Source organism: Vombatus ursinus, unplaced genomic scaffold (genome assembly GCF_900497805.2).
Source record: "Vombatus ursinus unplaced genomic scaffold, bare-nosed wombat genome assembly UNPS02014770.1, whole genome shotgun sequence".
In the NCBI taxonomy this organism is placed as follows: Eukaryota; Metazoa; Chordata; class Mammalia; order Diprotodontia; family Vombatidae; genus Vombatus; species Vombatus ursinus.
In genome coordinates, this window is record NW_020954548.1 from 33,034,885 (window position 1) to 33,060,691 (window position 25,807).

The window sequence follows — 25,807 nt, forward strand, 5'->3', positions numbered from 1 at the left end:
ATTGCCTGGGGTGCTAAGAGACAAAGTGACTTGCTGAGGGTCACACAGTCCACATTTGTCCTGATTCTATGGTTAGCTCTGTATCCATTATCCCATACTGCCTCTCTCATTGCTTATATTTTAGACCCCTAACATCCAGCACAGTACTTAAAACAAGTAAGCACTTAAGAAGTGTTTGTTGAATTGTCCAGGGACAATGAACAGGCCAGGTTCACTTCTATAACAAGAGTCAGGAAGAAAATAATTACCTGTAAACCTAGAAATATGATCAGGAGAATTTTTTTATGGTGCCAGTTTTAAATAGATTTTATTCTACAGGACATGAATTGCATTTCCACTTGTTTACAGTACTGATAAAGTGCAATGTTGTTCACTTCTCTCCCTCTGCACACATTCAATTATTCAGAATGCCCAGATTTACACAGAAGCTTAAATGTTACTTTTAAACCACTACTGCCTTAGCTACAAATTTAAGTCCTTCAATTTTTGGAAAGCTGTGTGGAATGCTCTTTCTTCTAGTGTGTTTAGCTGACCTCTTCAATGGTGGGTCCAGCAGAAGCATCTCTGGATGGGGCTACTCCACCCCCTGGGAACCCACCAGGCATGCCTCCTGGCATGCCCCTGCACTCCAGGTACAGTTTAGTATTGTTGGGGTTGCAGACCTTCTCCAATTCTTTCTGATGATGCTGAAATTCTTCCTTCTGGTTCTTATCTAACTAATGATTTCATTACATTTGCCAAGGATCTTCTGTTTGTCTTCATCACCAATTTTGCCTTGCAGTTTTTCATCCTCTATGGTAGTCTTCGTGTTGAAAGCATAAGATTCAAAAGAATTCTTGGAACACACCTTGTCTCTCTGCTTCTCATCCTCAGCCTTGTATTTCTCAGCCTCCTGGATCATATGCCCAATGTCTTCTTTGCTCAGACAACCTTTGTCATTGGTGATGGTGATCTTGTTCTCCTTGCCTGTGCTGTTATCCACATCAGAAATGTTGATGGTGCCATTTGCATCAATGTCAAATGTTACTTCAATCTGAGGAACACCACTGGGTTCTGGGGGGATTCCTTTGAGCTCAAACTTGTCAAGCAAGTCGTTATCCATTGTCATTGCTCTCTCACCTTCATAAACCTGAATAAGCACACCAGACTGGTTGTCTGAATAGGTGGTAAAGGTTTGTGTCTGCTTGGTGGGGATGGTGGTATTATGTTTGATCAGAACTGTCATAACTCCACCAGCAGTTTCAATTCCAAGAGAAAAAGGAGTGACATCCAACAGCAGCAAGTCCTGCACATTCTCAGATTTATCTCCAGACAAAATAGTAGCCTAGACAGCTGCACCATAGGCAACAGCCTCATCAGGATTGATACTCTTGTTGAGCTCCTTGCCAATGAAGAAGTCTTACAGAAGCTTCTGGATTTGGGGATGCAAGTGGAAGCACCCACCAGGACAATGTCATGAGTCTATGATTTATCTAGTTTGGCATCTCTTAAGGCCTTTTCCATAGGGTCCAGTGTACCACGGAAAAGATCAGCATTCAGCTCTTCAAAACAGGCTTGGGTGATTGATGTATAGAAGTCGATGCCTTCATAGAGGGAGTCAATCTCAATACTGGCCTGGGTACTAGAAGAGAGGGTACACTTCACATGTTCCCAAGTGGTGCACAGATGGTGAACAGCCTTCTTGGTCTCACTGATGTCCTTCTTATCCTTTTGCTTGAACTCGGCAATGAAATGGTTTGAACATGTGGTTATCAAATCTTCCTCATGTGGGTGGATTTGACCTCAAAGCTGTGGACTTGACCTCAAAGATGCCATCTTCAAGGGTAAGAACGGAAACACTGAAAGTACTACCTCCAAGGTCAAAGATCAACACATTTCTCTCGGCAGCAACCTTTTTGTCCAAGCCATAAGCAAACAGCAGCAGCAGCTCAAACATTGATGATTAGGAGCACATTGAGACCAGCAATGGTTCTAGCATCTTTGGTGGCCTGACATTGGGAATGGTTGAAATAGGCTGGTACTGTGACCACAGAATTTGTGACAGTATTCTCAAGGTAAGCTTCAGCAATTTCTTTCATCTTGGTCAAGACCATAGAAGATACTTCTTCTGGATAGAAATTTTTGGTCTCCCCTTTGTATTCTCCTCGGACCTGAGGCCTGCCTGTGTCATTCACCACTGTGAAAGGCCAATGTTTCATGTATGACTGCACAACTGCATCATTAAGTCTGTGACCAATGTTTGGCATCAAAAACTGTGTTGGTGAGGTTCATTGCAACTTGATTTTTTGCAGCATCTCTGATTAAACGTTCTGTGTTGGTGAAAAAAAAACGTGACTTGGGGTGGTCCTTTTTCCTTGGTCATTAGCAATGATCTCCACTTTCCCATGTTGGAAGACTTCTACACAGGAGTGGTGCCAAGATCAATGCCAACTGCAGGTCCCTTTGACATGGTTGCTGGGGAGATTGGGGTTGTAGCTGACCACTGTTGAGGAAGAAAGACTGCTGCTAAGCTGAGTAGCAATTGGGAGAATTTTAAACTGAAAATGGACTAGGAAAGCTATTCAAATAAAAACCACTAAGCTAAAGAAAGTATTAAAGATGACATAAGACAACTAATGGAAATATTCCATAAAAGCTCAAAAAAGGCATTATCTAGGAAAAATAGTATTTTTCTCATGGCCTCATATGTTTATATACAAATATTCAGAGTATGGATAAAAACAAAATGAGTCAGTTTATTTTAAAACAAGGAAAAAAATACAGTCTCACAGATATCACTGATATTTGTTTGGATGTAGCCAATGTCACCTTGAGTCATTTTTCCAGCCCATGTTGACACAGGGGGACAGAAAGATCTGTGGACACTGGGGATGGGGTCTGGTCAGGAGTACACCACAGCGTGGGCAGATCACTCCAATACTCAGAGAGAGGTTGCACATCTGGGCAAGAGAAAGAACCTGTGAAAAATGATTTTTCTTAGTAATCATTATCTTAGAAACTCAGGGCTTCCCCATCCCCATTTCTTTCAAAGTTCAGACTTTCTTCAGAAGGACATTAAGATGTAATCTAAATGGGTCTATTCTTGCTCATTATGTTGCCTAGATACGTCTGGGAGAATGGTGATTCCTCCCTATTGTCAAGACAAGTGATATGGAAACTGACGTCTCTTTGACCAGGATTGAGTTACCTGGGTCACATACTGAAAAACTCTCATTTTAATATAGCCCACCTCCCAGAGTTGATTGGCATCTGTTGGGAACACCTACTCTTCAAAGGGCATATAAGGCTGTACCCCAAAAATCCCAATTCAAGTCAATTCTGAACCGGCCCCCTTTGGAGGCCCTGTTTTGGACTGAACTCCCATGTAACGCATGTCAAGCCAGCCTGAGAAATTAAACCATGGACACATGCACCCTGATTTCGTTTGTCTCTTTCTTAGAGTAGACTGTGTCTTCAACTGAGGTTCGTGGGGCAATTGGGGTTCACAGACCAGATCTATAAGAGGGCACCTAGACAAAAACTAGCTCCATCTGACAACTTTGTCACCCACTACCCAGGTAACAGATACAAGGTAGACTTGTGCTCAGGGACGGCATTCTGGGTTAAGGACCCCTATAATATATACTAGAAGTTCAAAAACTAGCAGCAGCTGTGTGGTTTGGACCCCAGGAGCAGAATGGGGTCTCAGCTCCAACTTCTAGCCCAGTCTGAAGCCTGCAGAAGAATAACTAGGGCAGGAATCCCAGAAAGGAAAACTGGCAGATCAGTCACTAAACTAGCAAAACCTCCCAGCTAGTTTATAGGGGCTGTGTCTGGCAGTAATCTACTCTTGCTTAGACCTAAACCCAGGAACTTGTAGAGCTCAAACCTGGAGATAGGGGGATAGAGGGGAACAAGTAAATTTTGCCCTGTATCAGGACACTCTGGGAGTATAGAAAGCCTATTTGAGGCAGATGACTCAGCAAATAGAGCACTGGGCCTGGAGTCAGAAAGATCTGACTTCAAATCCAGCCTCAGACACTTATTAATGGTGTGATCCTGGATAAGTCACTTAACTTTTTTGTCTCAGTTTCCTCATTCATAAAATAAAGGTAATAATAGCACCTATCTCCCAGGCTTTTTGTGAGGATCAAATAAGATGATATTTGTAAAGCACTTAGCACAGTGGCTTAGCACACAGTAAGTGCTACATAAATGCAATGTTGTTGTTGTTAAGCTATCCCTAAGATCCTGGAACAATACAACATTCAATTTCCCAAGATAGCTACAACAGAACCAGCCCATGCCTTCCTTCCAGAAGTACCCAGAGCCTGGCTCTCACATTCAATTCACTTAATATTTTTCAAGCACCAACTATTTGCCAGGTACTGTGCTAAGCCCTGGGGATACAAATAAGCAAAAGAAAGACAGTCCCTGTCCTTGAGGAGCTTACAATTTAATAATCAATCAATCTAACACTAAATCCTTAGCCAAAAGTAGGCTGGAATACTAAGCAAACAAAAGAATCCCATTAAAAAAAAATAAAAAGCTATCATGGTGACAGGAATACATAAGGCACAAACCCAGCAGAAGAGAATGACTCTAAAACCTTGATAAGCAAAGCCTCAAAGAAAAATATGGCCTGAAGACAAGTTCAACTAGAATTCCTGGAAAGATAAACATGTATTAAAAACTTATTATAAGTGAAATGTGAACACTTAGAGGAGAAATATTGGGAAAGAAATAAGAGCTATGGAAGAAAGAATTGGAAAGGAAATTAATAGTTTGACATAAGAGGTTCAAAACCTTGCCCAAGCAACAAAATCCCTGAAAATTAGAATGGTTCAAAATAAAAGCAAGTGATTCTATGAGACAACAAGAAATATTTAAACAAAGTCAAAACATATTGCCAAGGAGGTCAATGATAAAAGAAAGGTTCTGGAGACATCAAAATATTTATAGTAGCCCATTTTGTGGTAGCAAAGAGCTAAAAAAAGCAGACAGCCATTTATTAGAAAGTGATTCAATAAAATGTAGTACATGAACGGAAATGACAGGATATGGACTTTGGACCTCTCCCCCTTTGAACTTTCCCATGAATTCCAGAAATCTGGCCCCTGAACTCAGATCCCTGGCATTCCCCTGAGGTATCATCGAATAATCCTTTTAACTGCCCTTCCTTGTGTCCCTCATTGTCTGCACCTGGCCCTACCCTAGATGGCCACTCCTTGATTCCATCTAGACCCACACCTTGACACTATATATAAGTGTCCATCTTTCCCCCATTAGATGGCTCAGATTTTTAAAATCTGGCCAATAGCTTGGATTCTTAAAATCTTGCACACCTCAACTGGTGTTTTAATAAACCTTGCCTCTGACTGAAAGGAGGCTTGAGTCAAATTCTTTTGAGGCAGGACCCATGTCTCTTGCCCGAGGAATTTGGGGTTCCCAGTACTCCTAGACTGCAACAGAATGAGAAATTACTATGCTTTAATTAACAATATGATAAGTACAGAGAAGCATGGAATGACTTATATGAAATGATGCAAAGTGAAGAACAAGAAAAACAATACACATAATGACTATAACAAATCAATGGAAAGAACATCAATAACAAAATAATCAGAACTTATTGCTGTGAAATCATAACGCCCCACTTTGAATGATTTGGCCCTTCCCCTGCTTCTTTTCAGAGGCAGGAGAGAAATGGATATGGAGTACTGCATATGTCAATTTTTTTCCATCTATATGTCATTTAGTTTTATTAAACATTCTTTCCCTTTAAAAAAAATTCTTTGTTATGTTATCCCCAGAATCCCAAGGTAACCAGTCTTACTCCAAGAGACTGAGTTCGGAGTAATAGCTATAGTTATAAAGGACAGTTCTCTGGAAGGTCATGGCGAGAGTGCTACATTGGTAAATATAGCTGATGTAAAAACAAAATATTTAAAAAATTTTTTTTTCAAAATGGAACACAGAAATGGACTTCCTTAAAAGGGCACTTAGAGAAGCCTAGGAGTAAGAGTGGAAGGTTTTCTTTGTGAAAAAATGATTTTTCTAGGTAATCTGTCTTGGAGACTCAGAGCTTACATACACACCTCCCCCTCACCCCCCACCACCACAACAGCCTTCTGTCCAAAGTTCTTCAGAACAACATTTCTGATAATGAGATTGCATTGAATCTTCTTCTCTTGGTCAAACTCTAAACCCAGGCCTGAATTGACTTTATCCTCAGGTTCGGGAGGAGACAGATTCCCAAAACTGGCGGTGGTATCCGAATGGCAAGTGGTAACAACCCTGTTGACTAAGATTGAGTGACCTGGGTCACATACTTAAAGACCCTCATTTTAATATAACCCACCTCCCAGTATGACAACCAATCATGGCTGATTTGCACCCCTTGGGAACACCTACTCTTCAAAGGGCATATAACTGTGTACCCCAAAATCCCAAATCGAGCCAGTTCTGAACTGGCCCCCTGGGGGAGGGTCCCGTTTTGGACTGAAACTCCCATGCAGAGCGTGTCAAGCCAGCTTGAGAGAAATTAAACCATGGAAACATGTACCCTAACTCTTTTGTCTCTGTAATAAATTGGGGCTCACATCTTGCAGATCATTATGAGAGCAACTATTGGAAATTTTAATGTTTTATCTTTTTTAATCATAATTTTATATAGTCAATGTACTTTTAATTTATAACATAGGTATTGTTGCCCATGGGGAGAAGTTGACAAGGAGATAAGAATCTTAAATGGGAAATAAGGGCACTAGCCAATTTTGGTATATTTATGTAACAATATGCATTAGTAACTTTATATTTCATTCTCTTGATTAGTATTTGGCATAGTGAAGAGTTAAAATATTTCTGAGCCCAAAGAGCAAAAGTGGTTGCCTCTGTTGTGGGAAGAGTTGCCCAGGTATCTGCAGGCTTGATTGCCATCTATTGGCCATGAGAGATAATGCAGCCTGTTAAAAAGTAGCCCCATACCAGGGCAAATAGAAACAATTCTAATACAATGTCACCAGTGGGTGAATTAATTCAAGCCTGGGGACTGAATTCTTACCTATATGACACCACACACAAAAAACAATACTACAAGAAAATACCACACAGGTACTTACTACTATATGTGTATTTGGCACATAAGCATGAAGTATGTCACATGTTACATAACTAATGACCAATATCAAGAATACAGTACGTTGTATATTTGGATAAGCATTATACTATCACTTGTTATAAACAAAACTTATCACTTTGGGAACACATTTTTATTTTCACAGAATAGGAAGAAAGTTAATGAAAACTTTATCACTGATCAGAGTGATACACAGGAGGTAATTAGTAAGGAAAAGAAAAAGAATAGAAAATAAATTCCTAAAGAGTTATTATTGCTACCTAGAATTGGGATGGGTTATAGTCTTGTAATTCCCTTTTTAGAAGTTGTTATGTCTTCTGTATTTTAGCAAATACTTCTACTTGTTCCTTTGATAGTATTTCATTTCATTCCATCGCTACAAAGAACTTGCTCCCTCAACTATACTTTTGTTAATAAATGTTTCACAATAAACATCTGTTGATTTGAATCATTAGAAAATCTGAAAAAATTATGAGGTTGAAGTGGTGCTGTGAAGAAAGCAGACAAAGTCCAAAGAACTATAGTGAAGTACATTTATCAAAGACTGTAGATGCCAATACTCCAATGTAAATTGGAGGTTATCATGATAGAAATGAGATACTCAGAAGTAAATGAGATACTCACAAGTAAACTTTTTGCCTCCAGATGACAAAAAAATCATCAAGATAAATCATCAGATCATACTAATGAACTGCAGAATCACTACGTTAGAATGTACATGCCTGGTGAAAACTGCCTCAAATCAGAAACTGGGCCATCAGAGGAAAGAAAGTGCACACTCTACCACCAATTCAAGTAGAAAATTTGTGACGCTGGCTACACTTCATATATATTCATTAGTAAACCTGAGCATGGATGAGTGTGAGACTCTGTGGGTGTAAAAGGATAGCAACAGCCACACTGACACTTTATAACACCCTTTATCAAATAAGTCTACCTTGTTTTTAAACTCAAAACTATATATATGCAATTTTGTGTTATATTACTGGCAGTAATTTTTAAGGAGAGCATGAATTACCAGAGTGCAAAGACTGCTTGACTGGTATGTTACTAATAAATTTTAAACTATATTTTACTCTTGGGCCTGAAGGAGCCATTCTTCTGAGGTTTCTGGGTCTCATTAATAATAGCTAGATGAGTACTACTATTATTATTTTTCTTGAGGATATAAGATGAAAGGAGTGCTAAGAACTTAGTTCTCTGGAGTAATTAGGGGAACACAGATGGATGAGAATTTACTCCCTCTCTGAAGATCTGTTTAATCTGCCTATATTTACAAGGCTCAAAATTGTATATACTCCCTTACTATCCCACTGCTATCCCTTATAAGATTTTCAGTAGCAAAAGCTGACTCCAAGAAAATAGGAACAGGAAGAGTAATCTCCCCTTAGGGGCTTCATTAATTATTATGACAGTTTCCAAAAAAGGGAAAAGATGTCATTTTTTTAAGAAGAAAAAGCTTCCTTCCTCCCCTTTAGAACCAGTTTAAAAAAAAAGATGATAAATTGTAAATCGGTCTTTCCTTCTTTTATAAGTAATTCAGAAGAGCAAACTAAAACACTTGGCTGCCTCAGTGCCTAGAAATACTGTGATGTACTATTTGGAGACTTCCTTTTAAAAATATTGTACCCAGAAAGAAAGTCTGAGGTCTATGAATGTCTTGTATATAACATACTATAAAACAGCTGGGTTCCACAGCTTCCATTCTCTCCATATCAAATTCCTCTATAATTTTACCCATCCTCTTTTCCTTCTCTCCTGTCTCAATAAAGAATTCCTCATTTCCAAGATTAACCTCTCAACCTAAGCTCTTAACTAACCTCTTACTTAACCTTAACCTTACTTAACTTACTTAACCTCTCTTACTTCCTCTGAGCCTATATTCCAAGCCTATATTCTAGTTCTTTCCTCTTTGCCTACAAACATGATCAAGGCTCTTTTATACTAAAAATAATCTCCCTTGACTTTGCTATTTCCTCAACTTGGTCATTTTATGCTTTCCTACCTCTGCATCCCTATTAATGTCATTCACTTCTGAAATGTATTCTACCCTCCCTCCTCCTGCCTCCAAGCAGTTGTGATTTCTCCTTCCTGTAAATTCTCTCAACATTTTATATAACATTTACAACATTTTGCCATTGTACTTGCTTGAATACATGTATTAACTATTTGGTTATACTGTCAGGTCCTGGCAGGGAGGAACTCTCTTGTGCATTTTTGTAACCCTTAGTGTCTACCATAGTTCATTAAACTTAGTAGAAGCTCAATATCTGTTGAGTTAATGAATAAATAACATGGTGTGAAGAAGAGAAGCTTATACCTTCTTCTTGAATATGAAACAAGGAGGGCAACATTGTTGATTAGGTGTTCTCCATTACTCTTGCATAGAAATGACTAAGGTACAGATTCAAACTGTAGAATATGGAATTTGGATTGAATGTGAGATATTTTCCAAGACTGGCCTAGGAAATGGAAGAAGCTATCCAATTAAATTCAATTAATTCCACAAACATTTATTAAGCATCTAATGTATAGAAGACAGAGCAGCTAGGTGGCACAGAGGATGGAGTTCTGGGCCTGGAATCAGGAAGACTTATCTTCCTGAGTTCAAATCTGGCCTCAGACACTTACTAGCTATGTGACCCTGGGCAAGTCACTTAATCCTGTTTGCCTCCATTTTCTCATCTGTAAAATAAACTGGAGAAGGGAATGGCAAACCATTCCAGTATCTTTGCCAAGAAAACCTCAAAAAGGGTCACAAAGAGTCAGACGGGACTGAAATAACTTAACAACAACAACACTTACACATTTGGGCATCTCTCTAGTACAGTGGGTCCTTTTTAGTGACTTGTGAACCTTTTAGGAGTTGTTGACAAAGCTCTAAGTGGTTTGAGCTAAAAATTATTTTTAGGGCAGCTAGGTGACACAGTGGATTGGGTTCCTGGCTTGAAGTCAGAAGACTCACCTTCATGAGTTGAAATCTGGCCTAAGACATTTATTTGCTGTGTGACCTTAGGCAAGTCACTTAATCTTATTTGCCTCAGTTCCTCATCTGTAAAATGAGCTGATGAAAGATATGGCACCTTATGGATATTCCCAGTATCTTTGCCAAGAAAATACCGAATGGGGTCACAAAGAGTTGTACACAACTGAAAATGACTAAATAACAACACCAATTAAGTGCTACATATACAAATACAAAAATAAGAGTCCCTGTTCTCAAAGACTTTCAATCATACTGATGATTTTTTTTAGTTTTATTTCATACATGGTCTTGAAACGCTAAACCAAAACTAGGTTCTGCTATTTTTCCAACTGGAAACATGCTATTGGAATTGCATCTGTTTAGTAATTCTATTTGGGAGATATAATGTCACAATATATACTGTCGTTATAAATGTAGTGTCCACTGGCACTACACCTTCACAGAAATAGTGAACATGGATTTTAAATCATACTCTGATAATTCCTTTAGGTAGTCACCATAGTAAGTAGTATTTGATCTAAGTAGTATGTAGTATAGCTCAGGAGAATTTGCTCTGTACTTTTCTTTCACTGAATTATTATTTTTCTCTAAGCCTGAGGAAATGATTCAGAAAAAGACTTGTAGATTCTAGCACAGAAATGGACTGCCTCTTCTGTATTTGGGATCACAATGATCCTCTTCTATGAGAGAAACAGAAAAAGGACAAAAAGGATGGTGTCTCTCTGTTCTGTTCTCTCTCATTCTCCTCTCCTACGATACTAAAGTCAAAGAATAAATCATAGAAACAATCAATAATTTCATTAAAGATAATGACAACAAGAAGACAAATACCAAAATTTGTGGGATGCAACCAATGCAGTACTTAGGAGAAAATTTATATCCCAAAATACTTACATCAGTAAAAGAAATAAAGAACAGATTAATGAATGGGCATGTAATTAAAAAAACAAACAAACTAGAAAAGAACAAATTAAAAGTCTCCAATTAAATACCAAAACAGAAATCTCAAAAATCAAAGGAGAGATTAATAAAACTGAAAGTAAAAAAAATCATTAAATTAATAAATCAGGAGCTAGTTTTATGAAAAAATCAATAAAATAGATAAACCATTGGTTAATATGATTTTTAAAAAGCATGAAAATTATCAGTACCAAAAATGAAAAAACTGAATGCACCATCTATCCAGATAAAATTAAAGCAATAATTAGAAGCTATTTTGCCCAATTATATGCCAATAGAAATGACAATCCAAGTGAAATGGATGAATATTTAAAAAATATAAATTGCCCAGATTAACAGAAGAGGAAAGAAAATATTTAAATAACCTTAACTTAGAAAAAAAAAAAGGAGCCATAAATGAGCTCCTTAAGAAAAAAATTCCCAGAACCAGATGGATCTACAAGTGAATTGTACCAAACATTTAAAAATCAATTAATTCCAATACTATATAAACTATTTGAAAAAACAGGCAAAGAAAGATTCCTATTAAATTCTACATAAATACAGTTTTGATATCTAAATGAGGGAAAACAAAAATATAGAAAGAAAACTATAGACCAATTTCCCTAATGAATGCTGATGCAAAAATTTTAAATGAAATATTAGCAAAGAGATTATATCAATATATCACAAAGATTATATAACGACCAGGAGGAATTTATACCAGGAATTCAGGACTGGTTCAATATTAAGAAAACTATAAGCATAACTGACCATATCAATAACAAAAACAACAAATTATATGATTATATCAATAGATGCATAAAAGGCTTTTGACAAAATAAAATACCCATTCCTATTAAAAACACTAGAATGTTTCTAGATTAGCACAATAGAAATGGAGCTTTTCTTAAAAGGATAAGTAGAATCCACCTAAAACCAAGAGCAACCATTATCTGTAATGGGGATAAACTAGAAGTCTTTGCAATAAGATCAAAAACGAAGGAAGAATGTCCATTATCAGCAGTAGTATTCAATATTGTACTAGAAATGCTAGCTACAGAAATAAGAAAAAGAGAAAGGACCTGTATGTACAAAAATATTTATAGCAGCTCTTTTTATGGTGGCAACAAACTGGAAATTAAGTGGATGCCAATCAATTGGGGAATGACTGAAAAAGTTGTGGTATATGATATGATGGAGTACTATTGTCTTATAAGAAATAAAGGGGGGAGTGGGGCAGCTAGGTGGTGCAGTGGATAGAGTACCGGCCCTGGAGTTAGGAGGACCTGAGTTCAAATCCAGCCTCAGAAACTTGACACTTACTAGCTGTGATACCCTGGGCAAGTAACTTAACCCCATTGCCTAGACAAAAAACAAAAACAAACAAACAAACAAAAAGAAATAACAAGAGGGATGGCTTGAGGAAAACCTGGGAATATTTATATGAACTGATACAAAGTGAAGTGAGCAGAACTAGAACACTGTACATAGTAACAACAATATTGTAATGATGATCAACTGTGAAAGACTTACCAACTTTGATAAACATAATGAACCAAGACAATTCCAAAGGACTCATGATGAAAATGCTATCCACCGCCAGAGAAAGAACTGATGAACTCTTGAGTGCAAATACTTTTTTCCACTTTATTTATCTTTCCTTGCATTTTTTTTGCAACATGGCTAATATGGAAATATGTTTTGTGTGATTTCACATGTATAAATGGTAACATATTGCTTGCCTTCTCAATGGGTGGGGAAGGGATTGGAGAGGAGAGAATTTTGAACTCAAAATTTCAAAAAATTAATGCTAAAAATAAATAAGTGAACAGATGAATTAATTAATTAGTTAATGGTCTGAAGACTATACATGGGTAAAAATCCTTGGGGTTCAGATGTTCCAGCATGATGGCCAATGATCCAAGTACTACCACTGATAGATACAGTGATGATTTGATAAAGGGTTACCTTTAATTTTTTTTCTTTTTCCTGAACAACGGCACGGATGATGAAGATTGAATTGCAAAGGAAGCTCAGCATGATCAACAAGGAAAAATTGTCCTCTAAGATTGAAATGAATGGGTCCTGAATGTAAGATGGAAACGGGAACCTCTTCATAGTAATGCTGATTTTCTCATACTGCTGAGTCATAGAGTGATTCATGTGGTAATACATGATTTCTCTGTTGACAGCATGTTGCAGAGACAGAAACCCTTCTCGGAAATATCCTAAATGAAAAAGCAAAGGACACTAAGCACAACAGATTGAGAAACACAATAGATGAACATCAGTTGATGAATGAGGGAAGTCAGACCTGCCCACTCAGAGAGTAAGATGAATTAAGGCATGAAAGACATTCCCACAGTGCTCAGTCTGAGGGATGGCAGAAAGCTACAGAAGTGGCCAGTGTAATAGCTCCTCTTAAATATCCATCCCTATGGCCCAGCTAATTTCAGGGCCTTCTGAAATTTAATGCTCCCTCTGGATATAGTCTGTAATCACATAGAGACAAATGTCAATGAAAAGGAACTTCTCTTGATATTAACAGAATCTATATAATTTGAAATTAATTGAGATGAGGTAATACAATAAGACACCATGGAAAAGATCAACGCTGTCACCACTGCGGAAGTAATTGGCATAAAGGTAGCTCCTGAGTATTGGGACAAGTCTTTAATTAATCTTAATAGTAAGCCTATCCTGTTAAGTTTCTACATTTTCCCATATAACCAGAGTCCTAAATCCCATTGATATGGGACTCTCATCTCATTAGTGGAGAAGGGACTCTCTCCTCCCTACAGCTGCATAAGGGGAAGGGTGCTGATCTCCACCAATGAGGAAGGTTTTGGGATGCGGGTTACACCCACTTCCCTGTTTAACTGTTTTATTTTTTAATCCAGAATGTTTAAAAAGTAAATACCAAGAAAATATTTACATTCCCACTAGGTAAAAGGGACTAGGATTAGCAATACTTCACTCTGTGAGAGGAAGAAGAGATGGCTGAGGTTACTTTCCTTTGAAATAAAAGAGAGGTATTGAGATTCAGATAATTAAACATTAAAAAATGATCAGAAACTACTTAAGTGTAATATAATGGTAGCTATCTTTATGTGAAATGGAGATAGGTATATGGTGTGTGTGTGTGTATGTGTGTGTGTGTGTGTTTGTGAGAGAGAGAGAGAGAGAAAGAAAAAGAAAGTGAGAGAGTGTATTATTATCCTTATTTTATAGATGAAGAAATTGAGACTGACAGGAATTAGCTGATTTTCCCAGTCACACTGGGCGTTAATAAGTAACTGAAGTAGAATTTGAACCAATATCTTCCTGTCTCCAAGTCTAGCACTCACACACTCTGTATGTGTGTGTGTGTGTGTAGATATATATGTATGTATGTATCCATGTATGTATACATGTATGTTTATAGAGAGGTAGTATGGATAGAATTGGAGGAGCTTCCACATCTGGGAGTTACCCATACCAGTGAAATGACAGGTTCAGTTCCTACCCCTGTGGATGTGAGTACACATGCATACATATGTATGTATACAAGTTTGTATATATTGATATAGGGCAGAGAGGTGGCACAGTGGGTAGCATAATGGGTCTAAAATAGGAAGACTCATCTTCCTGAGTTCAAATCTGTTTGCCTCAGTTTCCTCATCTGTAAAATGAGCTGGCGAAGGAAACAGCAAACTACTCCAGCATCTTTGCCAAGAAAATCCCAAATAGGATCACAAAGAGTATGAACCAGGAAAAAGCCTCCAGAAGTGCTTTGTGAACCTTAAGGCACTAAGTTATCTTATTGTTGTTGCTGTTATGCAGATCATTTAAATTCAAAAAAGGGCCCTTGAAAGTAATCAGACCAACAGAAGCAGAAACCATTCAAAAGGTTTTATTTGATTATCCAAAAAAAAAAAAAAGCCCATAGACAATCAAGAAAAAAAATTCTTTTCTTATCACATGGATCTATACAAATGTTCCAACTACAACTGATAGTATGACCCTGCGTGTCTCAAGGTAACTAGAGAATCAATTCTGCTTCCCCGAGAAATAGACTATCTCTACGACACTTATTGCCAAGTGCCCAGGTAAGAAACAGTTAGCTCCCCATAACTCCAGGGCTCCTCCCACAGAACTTCCTCCTTTCTCCATTTGTCTTCCACTACCACTTAAACACTTAGGCTGGAGCAGCCAACGGTTGCCACCAATACTCAAAGCCCCAGCAACACTTTTGGTCGGCTCCATCAGCCTTCCAATACCTGGGAACACCAGGAAGAAGAGGACCATTAGCAGCAAAGTGAGGAACAGGTGACCACAGAAAAGTAACCTCATAATTATTCTTAACTTTTCTCTTTCTTTCTCTTTTCCCATATGCCCTCGGTTGCAAAATCTTATACATCTAAAGCATCTCTAGAATCCACCTTCTTTCCAACATTCATATGGCCACAATCCAAATTTAGATCCTTAATCACTCCTCACCCAGACTAATATAACAGTGTAATAAATTGGTCTGTCTTCAGTCTCACTCAAATCTATCCACCACATATAAACATCTATGAAATCCAATCTGACCATGTCATTACCCTGTTCCAAAATCAGAAAATCTTAGAAGTAGAAGGGAACTGAGAGGATACCCAATCTAAAGTTTACCTATATGACACTCTCCTCTACAATATACATGATGAGAAGTCATCCAAACTTTGCTTGAAGATCAACAGGGAAGGTGAAACTGCCATGAACTTGAGGTACTTCCATTCTGGATGTCCTCCTCCCTATGCTCTACAGATTATAAATGACCTTCTTAAAATGTGACATATAGAATTAAACATAATACACTCATGGTAACAGAGATGAATACAGAAGGGCTATCATCTCCCTCTTTCTGGACACTGTCTTTTTTTTTTTTTAAGTGAGGCAGTTGGGGTTAAGTGACTTGCCGAGTCACATAGCTAGGAAGTATTATGTGTCTGAGGCCGGATTTGAACTCAGGTCCTCCTGACTCCAGGGCCGCTGCTCTATCCACTGCACCACCTAGCTGCCCCCACCATGCCTTTTTTAATCCCGTCCATGATGAAATTAGCTTTCATATGCCATATCAACATGCCACATCATACTACTGACTCATATTTTAATTAAATTCTTTCCAAATAGCAAAAACCTGCCTTTTCCTCTCCCCCCATCAATTGAGAAAAAACAAAACCTCTGTTACAAACATGTATAGTCAACAACTATATGAGTCGTGAAATTTTTTTTTCTCAACTCGTACTCTGCATCTTTTCCCTCTCTATCAGAAGATGGGTAGCATTTTTCATCATGAGTCCTCTAGAATAATAGTTGGTCACTATGTTGAAGAGAATTCATAAGATTCTCAAGGTTTTTGTTTTTAGAATATTGTCATTGTATACATTTGTTCTGATTCTGTTCACTTCATTCTATATCAATTCATACAAATCTTCCCAAGTTTCTCTGAAATCATCCCCTTCATAATTCCTTACAGCACAATAGTATTCTATCATATTTTTGTAGTTTAATTTACTCAACCATTTCCCAGTTGACAAGCACCCCCTTCAGCTTCCAATTCTTTGCCACTGCAAAAAAGGAGCTGCTATAAATGTTTTTGTATACCCTTAACTGAGAGTTTGTTTTGATTAGGACTAATTCCTCCCTTAATCTACCCTTCCTCTATTTCTCTCCTCTCTTTTCTTCCCTTTCCCTCCTGTTTCTTTAATGAGTGAAATGTATGTATATACCCAACTATATGAGCATCTTCCCACCTTTGACCAGTTCAGATGAAAATAAAGTTGTCACTTGTTTCCCTCACCCCTTCCTCTTTGTACAGACCTCCACTTGCACACTTGGATTATATGAGACAATTTTCTTTATCCTTCTTTCTACCTCCAATCCCACCCCACCTCACCTCCAGCCCAGTCCAAGGATTCTTCTTCCCCTCCCTTTCCATTTTTTTTTTAAGATCATCAAGACATAACAGAACCACTCCCAAACCCAATACCTAATTTGACTCCCTCTATGACTGCTGATGACAGGGTTCAGAGGGGATACAAATATCATATCCCCATATTAGAATGTAAATAGTTTATCCTCACTTAGTCCCTTGTGATTGTTTATTCATGTTTACAATTTTATGTTTCTCTTGACTCCTATGTTTGCACTTTAAAGTTTCTATACAGCTCTGGTCTTTCCATCAGGAATGCTTATAAGTCCTCTATTTTATTAAACTTCCATTGTTTTTCCCCTATAGGATTATACTCAGTTTTGCAGGGCAAGTTGCTCTTTATTGTAAGCCTAACTTCTTTGCCTTCTGTAATATCATATTACAAGCTTTCTTCTCCTTTATATTGGTGGCTGCTAAATTGGGTATGATTCTAACTGGTTCTTCAGTACTTGAATTCTTTATTCCTGGCTGCCTGCAATATTTTTTCTTTGAACTGGAAACTCTGGATTTAGGCTATAATATTCCTAGGAGCTTTCATTTTGGGGTTTCTTTCAGAAGGTGACCAGTGGAGTCATTTTCCACATTGCCCTTTGATTTTAAAAAAATCTAAGCAGTTTTCTTTTGAGATTTCTTGAAGTAAAGTATATAGGTTTTGGAGGTTTTTGGTCATGGCTTTTAGGTAGTCATTGGATTCTTAAATTATCCTTCCTCAATTTGTTTTCCAGATCAGCTGTTTTTGTTATGAAATACCTTATATTTTCTTCTATTTCCTATATTTTGACTTTGTTTTAATATTTCTCATTTCTCAGAGTCATTAGCTTCTATTTGGTCCATTCTAATTTTCAGGGTTAATTTCCTTTCTAATTCTTTCTTCAATAGCTCTAATTTCTTGTCCAATTTTTTTCTCTAGCAGTCTCATTTCATTTGCAAAAACATTTAAACTCATTTTAAAATTCTTTCTTCATCTCTTCTAGGAATTCTAGTTGAACTGGTAGCAAAGCTATTTTGGGGCAAAATGTGAAGACTGATTCATTGAAGTAATCCGGGGCATGGATTACAAAGGTGTCACCATCAACTGACATACAAAGAAGCTGTCCTGAAAAACCCACCAAGACCTGCATAAAGTGGCTTGTATTGGAGTTTGGTACCCTGCCCATGTGGCATTCTCTGTAGCCTGAACTAGTCAAAAAAACTAATCACCACCACACTGAAATCAACAAAAAGATCTACAAGACTGGCCAAGGCTAACAGATGAAGCTGGAAAACTGGTCAAAAACAATGCATCCACTGATTATTATCTGACAAAAGCATTAATCCTATGGGAGGATTTGTCCACTATGGTTGAAGTGATCAATGACTTTATTATGCTAAAAGTTTGGGTTTAGAACCAAGAAGCATGTCCTTACTCTATGAAAGTCTCTGCTGGTACAGACTAAATGTTGCACCTTGGAGAATATTGACTCAAAGTTTATGTATGCCACCTCCAAAATTGGTCATGGCCAATTCCAAACTGTGGAAAATAAGAAAGTTTTTATGGGACCATTCAAAATGGACCATGTTAATAAAGAAGAAGCTGCCTAATGTTTGCAAATCAACTGGTGGATGGTGATGAATTCTCAATAAACTGAAATTTTAAAAAGAAATTGAAAAAGTCATAAATGAAGTCCCAAAGAAAAGAATTCCAGGATCATTTAGATTTGCAAACAAATTATACCAAAAATTTAAATAACAATTAATTACAATATTATGTAAACTATTGGAAAAAATAGGGTGAAAAAGATCCTACCAAATTCCTTCTATGACATAAATATGATTTTTTTTTTCAGCCAAAGACAAGGTTTATTAGAACATCCGCCATATTGGCCAGACTCTTAAGGAATCTGAACATTTGTAAGCTATTGCCTAGATTCTTAAGGAATCTGAGCAGCAGCTAGATTTTAAGAAGATATCTGAGCCATAAATATGATCTTGATATCTAAATCAAAGGCAGTCAAAAGAGAGAAAGAAACATATGGATCAATATTCCTAATGAATACTGATGCAAATTTTTTAAGTAAAATATTATCAAGGAGACTAATATCAGAAAGTTACATATCAGAAAGATCATACATTATTACCAGACTAGATTTATACCAGAAATGCAGAGTTGCTTCAAATATTAGGAAAACTATAAACATAAATGATCATGTCAATAATAAAAAATAGCAATTAAATTATTATATCAATAGATGCAGAAAAAGTTTTTCACAAAATGTCAAAACATCAATTCTTATTAAAAAAACACACTAGAATGCTTAGGAAGAAATAGAATTTTCATTGAAATTATAAGTAGTAACTAAAACCAAGAACCAGCATTATCTATAATGGGGATAAACTAGAGGCTTTTCTAATAAGATCAGGATTAAAAGAAGAATGTCCATTATTACCATTACTCTTCATGCAGTGCTAGAAATGCTACGTATAGCAATAAGACAAGAAAAGGAAACTGAAGTTGTACAGTTAGCAAGAAGAGACTTTAGGAGACAACAATCAGAGTAGAAGAGAAGTAAAAAGGAACAAGAAGAGTTAGGAAAAGAAATGGCTACAAAGCCAGAGGTTTTTCCCAAAGTTATAGCACCTCTTACAGGGGTTTGCAAACAACTAAGTGTTTACCAGTTGTAGTAGCCAGTCCTATCCACTGTAGAAGTAAGGAACCAGAGGCCAGAGGCTGAAGAGCACAACCATGTGGGAATCAGTCACAGTAAATTGCTGGGATTCCCATTATCATAGGTACCCTAATCAAATGCCCAACATACGTTCAAGAATATCAATAAAGTTTCCTATCACATTATTCAAATAACCAAAGAATCCCCCCTACTAGGTTGGGGAAACCAAAGAATCATGGGTCTTTTAATAGAACCTGACATCATTATCAATGAGCATTTATTAAGCACTATGTGCTAAGAACTAGGTTGAGTGCTGGGGATACAAAAAACAAAAACAAAAACAAAAAACAAAAACAGTTCCTACACTGAAGGAGTTCACATTCTAATGGAGGAGACAAAATGTGAACAGCTACAAACATACATACACACAAAGTATATATAAAGTTATTAAGTCGTAGTGCCTTAGAAGGCCCTAATATTGAGAAATCCAAAAACCTGAACACTATATAATGCAGGAAATAGTAAAAAGAATACTGATCAGAACTTTTGAATACTGACAATAAACAAAAAATTACCCGTTGAGAGAATTCACAGCTCAACTCCAGAATCACCACCATCATCTTCTACTAAAAAGGAAAGGCATATACTGGTTTAATTTAATGATTTCAAAGGACAACAACAAATTCTGAAAGGAGACAGGACAAAGATCTGCAAATATAACACAAAATTATCCCATTGGCATGAGAAATAGCTGGAGGGAAGAATGAAAGAGAAGAAGAAAGTGGAATAATAATTCTGAAAAACTAAGATGCTTATGTTGCAACCCAAATTTAAACACCCTTTAAACTTGAGTGTAATCATGAGCCAAAAAAGAGGCATTTCACCAAAAAGAGAGGCGTATGAGGTATTCCTAACCACTCTTCCTCACTCAAAAAAATAACCCAAATGTAAGCAAAATATTCAACTTACAAAAACTTCAAATAAGAAAAACACAATTGTTGAATGTAGTCATCAGAGGGACTACCTGACCCTAACCCCATAGCTGCAACAGGTCTAAACCAGCTAGTGCTGGTCTTGTTGTTTCTCTTCATTGCTACACCTGGAGACCACTGTTCTGACAAGACATGACCACTTCCTCAGCCTCCCTTGCCTTTTCTATAAACTTTTGACTATTTTGTAAAACAACTTACGTAACAGCTTCGAGAGGCTGTGTTTTCCATGAGACTCCCTTCCTTCTGAAGTGTATTTAAACTCTGCCCCTTCTGCCCCTCCAGGGGACTCCAATGCTTCAGTGCTTTGTGGCTCCAAAATGCAATCAATTCCCTTGCCTCAATTAAAAACCTTTATTGTTGCTACTTTAGTAATCCTCTTTATTTCAGGTTGATGCAATCAAATCAACTAATATTTATTAAATGACTAAAGAAAAAAGGTAAATAAGTATAATTACCAAGGAAAGGATAAGTAATAAAATCAATTACCTAATGTTAGGAGGTTATTTTTAAAAAGGGAGATAAAGATGAGCCTACCAAATGTTGCCCACTCTCCTCTCTGTGTCCATGTCCGTTCCCATGTGTCTGTCCCCCAAATGTTCTTCCTCTTGTTCTTCCTCTCAATTCTGGCCAGGCCCCCACATGACTGACCCCAGTCCCCATGTGTTCCTCTTCCTGTTTGTAGACCCCAAATATCCTTAAACTATGTGCTGGCTCCCTCCCTCCACAGCACCAGCCTCCTTCCTGCCTCCCTTCCTCCCTTCCAAGGCAAATTTGCATTATACATAATAATCATTTTACATAGAGGTCTATGGAACAGTCCACTTATGGGAAGCAAAAACTGTATTTAACAAAAACTGTTGGGAAAACTGGAAAGCAGTCTGACAGAAACTAGACACAGACAAATATCTCATATTGTATACTAAGATAAACTCAAAATGAGCTCAAAAACAGTCATGAGTTAAACATAAAAAGTAATTAAGCATATTAGTGGAATACAGAAAAAATTACCTGTCAGATATATGGACAGAGGAAGAATTGATGATCAAACAAGAAAAAGAAGTGCTTAGGAGGTAAAATGGATAATTTTGATTATTTAAAATTTAAAAGTTTTTGCACAAACAAAACCAATGTAGGTAGATGTAGAAGAAAGGCAGGAAACTAGAGGGGGAGAATCTTTGTAGCAAGTTTCTCTGAAAAAGGTCACATTTCTTAAGTATTTAGGGAACTTAGTCAAATTTATAAAAATAAGAGCCATTCTTTAATTGATAAATAGTCAAAGGATATGAACAGGCTTTTTTCAGAGGAAGAAACCAAAACCATAAACAGTCATATGAAAAAATGTTCTAAATCACTAATAATGAGAGAAATGCAAATTAAAATAACTCTTGATTGATTAATATGACAGAAGACAAAATGACAAATGCTGGAGGGGATATGGGAAAACAGGTACACTAATGTATTATTAGTGAAGTTATAAACTAGTCCAGCCATGCTGGAAAACAATTTGGAATTACAATGAAAAAGGTATTAAATTGTGAATGCTTTTACCCAGCAACACTGCTATTAAGCATATACCCCAAAGAGATTTAAAAAAAGTATCTATACGTACAAATATTGATAGAAGCTCTTTTTTGTGGTAACAAAGAATTAGAAACTGAAGGGGTGCCCATAAATTAGGAAGTGATTGAACAAGTTATGGTATATAAGATGATGGAATGTGCTATAAGAAATAATGAAGAGAGGTGGAGCCAAGATGGTAGAGTAAAGGCAAACGAATTTAAAATAATGACTTGAAAAAAATTCCGGTGTGGCAAAACCAATAAATGATGGTGTGATTCAATATTCCAGCTCAAGACAACTTAGAAGGTTGGCAGGAAAGGTCTCTATCACTGGGAAACAAGGGGAATACAGTACATCACATACCATACCAGCAAGGCAGCAGCAAGGCTCCAAAACCCAGCATAAGCCAGTGGCGAGGCCTCAAGTGGCACAAGGAAGCTGAAAGGCTCTGCACTCAGGCACAAGCCAGCAGTGAGGCCCTATGCCCCAAAACAAAGCAGCCAGTAGTGAGCCAGGCCCAATGCAAGCCAGCAACAGGCCTTGGGGGCAACTGAATCTACAGCAGCTATTTCCAAAGCTCTCAGCCCACAGATGGTAAAGGGGTCAGGACAACTGGTCAGAAGAAGATTACAAGAGACCCTTTGCTGGCACTAGGTGCAAGACTCTGTTGACTTGCCCATACAGGGATCTGGGACAGTGGCTTGGGTTGCAGTCCCAAAGTGAGAAGGAGCACTAGAACACTAGAGCTCCTGACCACAAGGAGCAGGCATCCTGGTCACAGCTCAGGGCAAAAAGCAGTACTTATGGTCACTCACAAACCAGAATACAGGCCAAAAGGACAGTGACCACACCCCTCCTTAGATCATACCACCTTAGAAAAACTGAAAACTTACAGATGCCCAGAACTGGCTATGAAAACAACAGAACAAAAAACCTGAAGCTTCAGATAACGCCCCATCCATCCCAGGAGCACAGCCCAACTTTAACATAAAGTTAAAAATCAATAAATAGGCTGGGAAAATGAGGAAGCAACCAAAAAAAAAAAAAAAAAAGGAAAAAACCTGACCATATAAAGGTACTATGGTGACAGGGAAAATCAAGACACAAAATCAGAAGAGGAGAACAAGGCTCAAAAAGAACTCATGGAAGAGCCTAAAAATAATTTAAAACTAAAATAAGAAAGGTATAAGAAAAATTGGAAAAAGAAATGACAGTGATGAAAGAAGAAAATATCACCTTAAAAAACAAAATAGGGCAAATAGTAAAAGAGGCACAAAAATTCCATGAAGAAAATAACTCTTTAAAAAGGAGAATTGACCAAATGGAAAAGAAGGTACAGAAGTTCACTGAAGGAAGTAATTCCTTAAAAATAAGAATTGGGGGGCAGCTAGGTGGTACAGTGGATAAAGCACCGGCCCTGGAGTCAGGAGGGCCTGAGTTCAAATCCAGCCTCGGACACATAACACTCACTAGCTGTGTGACCCTGGGCAAGTCACTTAACCCCATCTGCCTCACCAAAAAAAAAAAAAAATTTAAATAACAATTGGGTAACTAGAAGCTAATGACTCAAGACAATAAAGACATCAAGAAACAATAAAAATCAAAGGGATGAAAAAAATAGAAGAAAGTGTGAAATATCTCATTGGAAAAACAACTGACCTGGAACATAGATCCAAGAGAGATAATTTAAGAATTATGGAAGCCATGATCAAAAAAAGAGCCTTTTAAGAAATTATCAAGGAAAACTACACTGATATCCTAGAACCAGAGAGTAAAATAGAAATGGAAAGAATCCAATGCTTACCTCCTGAAAGAGATCCCAGAATGAAAACTCCCAGCAATACTACAACCAAATTCCAGAGCTCCCAGGTCAAGAATAAAATCTTGCAAGTAGCCAGAAAGAAACAATTCAAATATCATGGGGCCACAGTCAAGATAAAACAAGATTTAACAGTTTCTACATTAAAGGAGCAGAGTGCTTGGACTATGATATTCTGGAGGGCAAAGGAGCTAGGATTACAACCCATCCAATAAAAATGAGTATAATCCTTCGGGGGAAAAAATAACATTTAATGAAATAGAAGACTTTCAAGCATTCCTGATGAAAAGACAAGAGCTGAATAAAAAAAAAATCTGATTTTCAAATACAAGTCTCAAGAAAAACATAAAAAGGTAAACAGAAAAGAGAAATCATAAGGAATTCAATAAGATTAAACTATCTGCATTCCTACATGGGAAGATGACATATATATAAAACTCCTAAGAACTTTATCATTATTAAGGCAGTTACAAGGAATATATATAGAAAAAAGACATGACTCTGTGTCGATTATGTTGGGATGATCTTCACCCTACCCCCACCCCCAGCAAAAAAAAATAGAAGGATGAGAAAGAGGCTTGCACTGGGAGAATGGGTAAGGGGAAGGTTGAATAAGATAAATTATCTCACGTAAAAGAGGTGTGAAAGAGCATTTATAATGGAGGGAAAAGTGGGGGGTGGCAGGCAATGCCTGAACCTTACTCTCATCAGAATTGGCTGAAAAAGGGGATAACACACAAATTCAGGTATAAAAATCTATCTTAACCTACAGGGAAGTAGGAAGTGAGGGGGATAAGAGAAAGGAGAAGAGCTGATAGAAGGGAGGGCAGAGTTGGGGAGGTGGTTGTAGAAGCAAAACTCTTTTGGGGAAGGACAGAGTGAAAGGTGAGAGAGAAGAATAAACAAGGAAAAAATAAGATGGAGGGAAATACACAGTTAATAATCATAACTGTGACTGTGAATGGGATGGACTCACTCATAAAACAGAAGCAGATAGCAGAGTACATTAAAAACCAGAATCCTACAATATGTGTGGTTTACAAGAAACACACCCGAAGTAGAGTGAAATACACAGAGTAAAGGTAAGGGGCTGGAGCAGAATCTATTAAACTTCAGCTGAAGTTAAAAAAAAGGGAGGGGGGGTAGCAATCATGACCTGATTCAAAGCAAAAGGAAAAACACATCTAATTAAAAGAGATTAGCAAGGAAATTATACCTTGCTAAAAGGTACTACAGACAATGAAGTAATATCAATACTAAGCATAAATGCACCAAATGGTATAGCACCCAAATTCTTAAAGGAAAAGGTAAATGAGTTGCATAAGAAGATACACAGTAAAACTATACTAGTGGAGGATCTCAACTTTCCCCTCTCAGAACTAGACAAGTCTTAGCAAATTTAAAAAAACAACAATAACAACAAGAAAGAAGATAAAGAGACAAAGAGCATTTTAGAAAAGTTAGATATGACAGACCTCTGGAGAAAATTAAATGAGAACAGAAAGGAATAAACTTTTTTCTCAGTGATACATAGCACCTACACAAAAATTGTCCATGTATTAGGGCAGAAAAATCTCATAACACAATGCAGAAAAGAACAAATATTAAATGTATCCTTTTCAGGTCATAATGCAATTTTAATAATCATTGAATAAAGCCCTGTGGAAACACGGACTGAAATTAAGGATAGGGAAGTGGAGCCAAGATGGCAGAGAAAAGGCAGGGACTCCCCTGAGCTCTCCCCCATTTAAAACCCCAACTAATGCCTTTAAATAATGCCCTGAAACAAATCC

At 37.3% G+C, this 25,807-nt stretch overlaps 2 pseudogenes; one reads left to right on the top strand and one right to left on the bottom strand.

Annotated features, from left to right (window-relative positions):
• Window positions 1-364: 364 nt before the first annotated feature.
• LOC114043707 lies at window positions 365-13,087 on the bottom strand (annotated as a pseudogene).
• Window positions 13,088-18,047: 4,960 nt separating this feature from the next.
• LOC114043629 lies at window positions 18,048-18,579 on the top strand (annotated as a pseudogene).
• The last annotated feature ends 7,228 nt before the right edge of the window (window positions 18,580-25,807 follow it).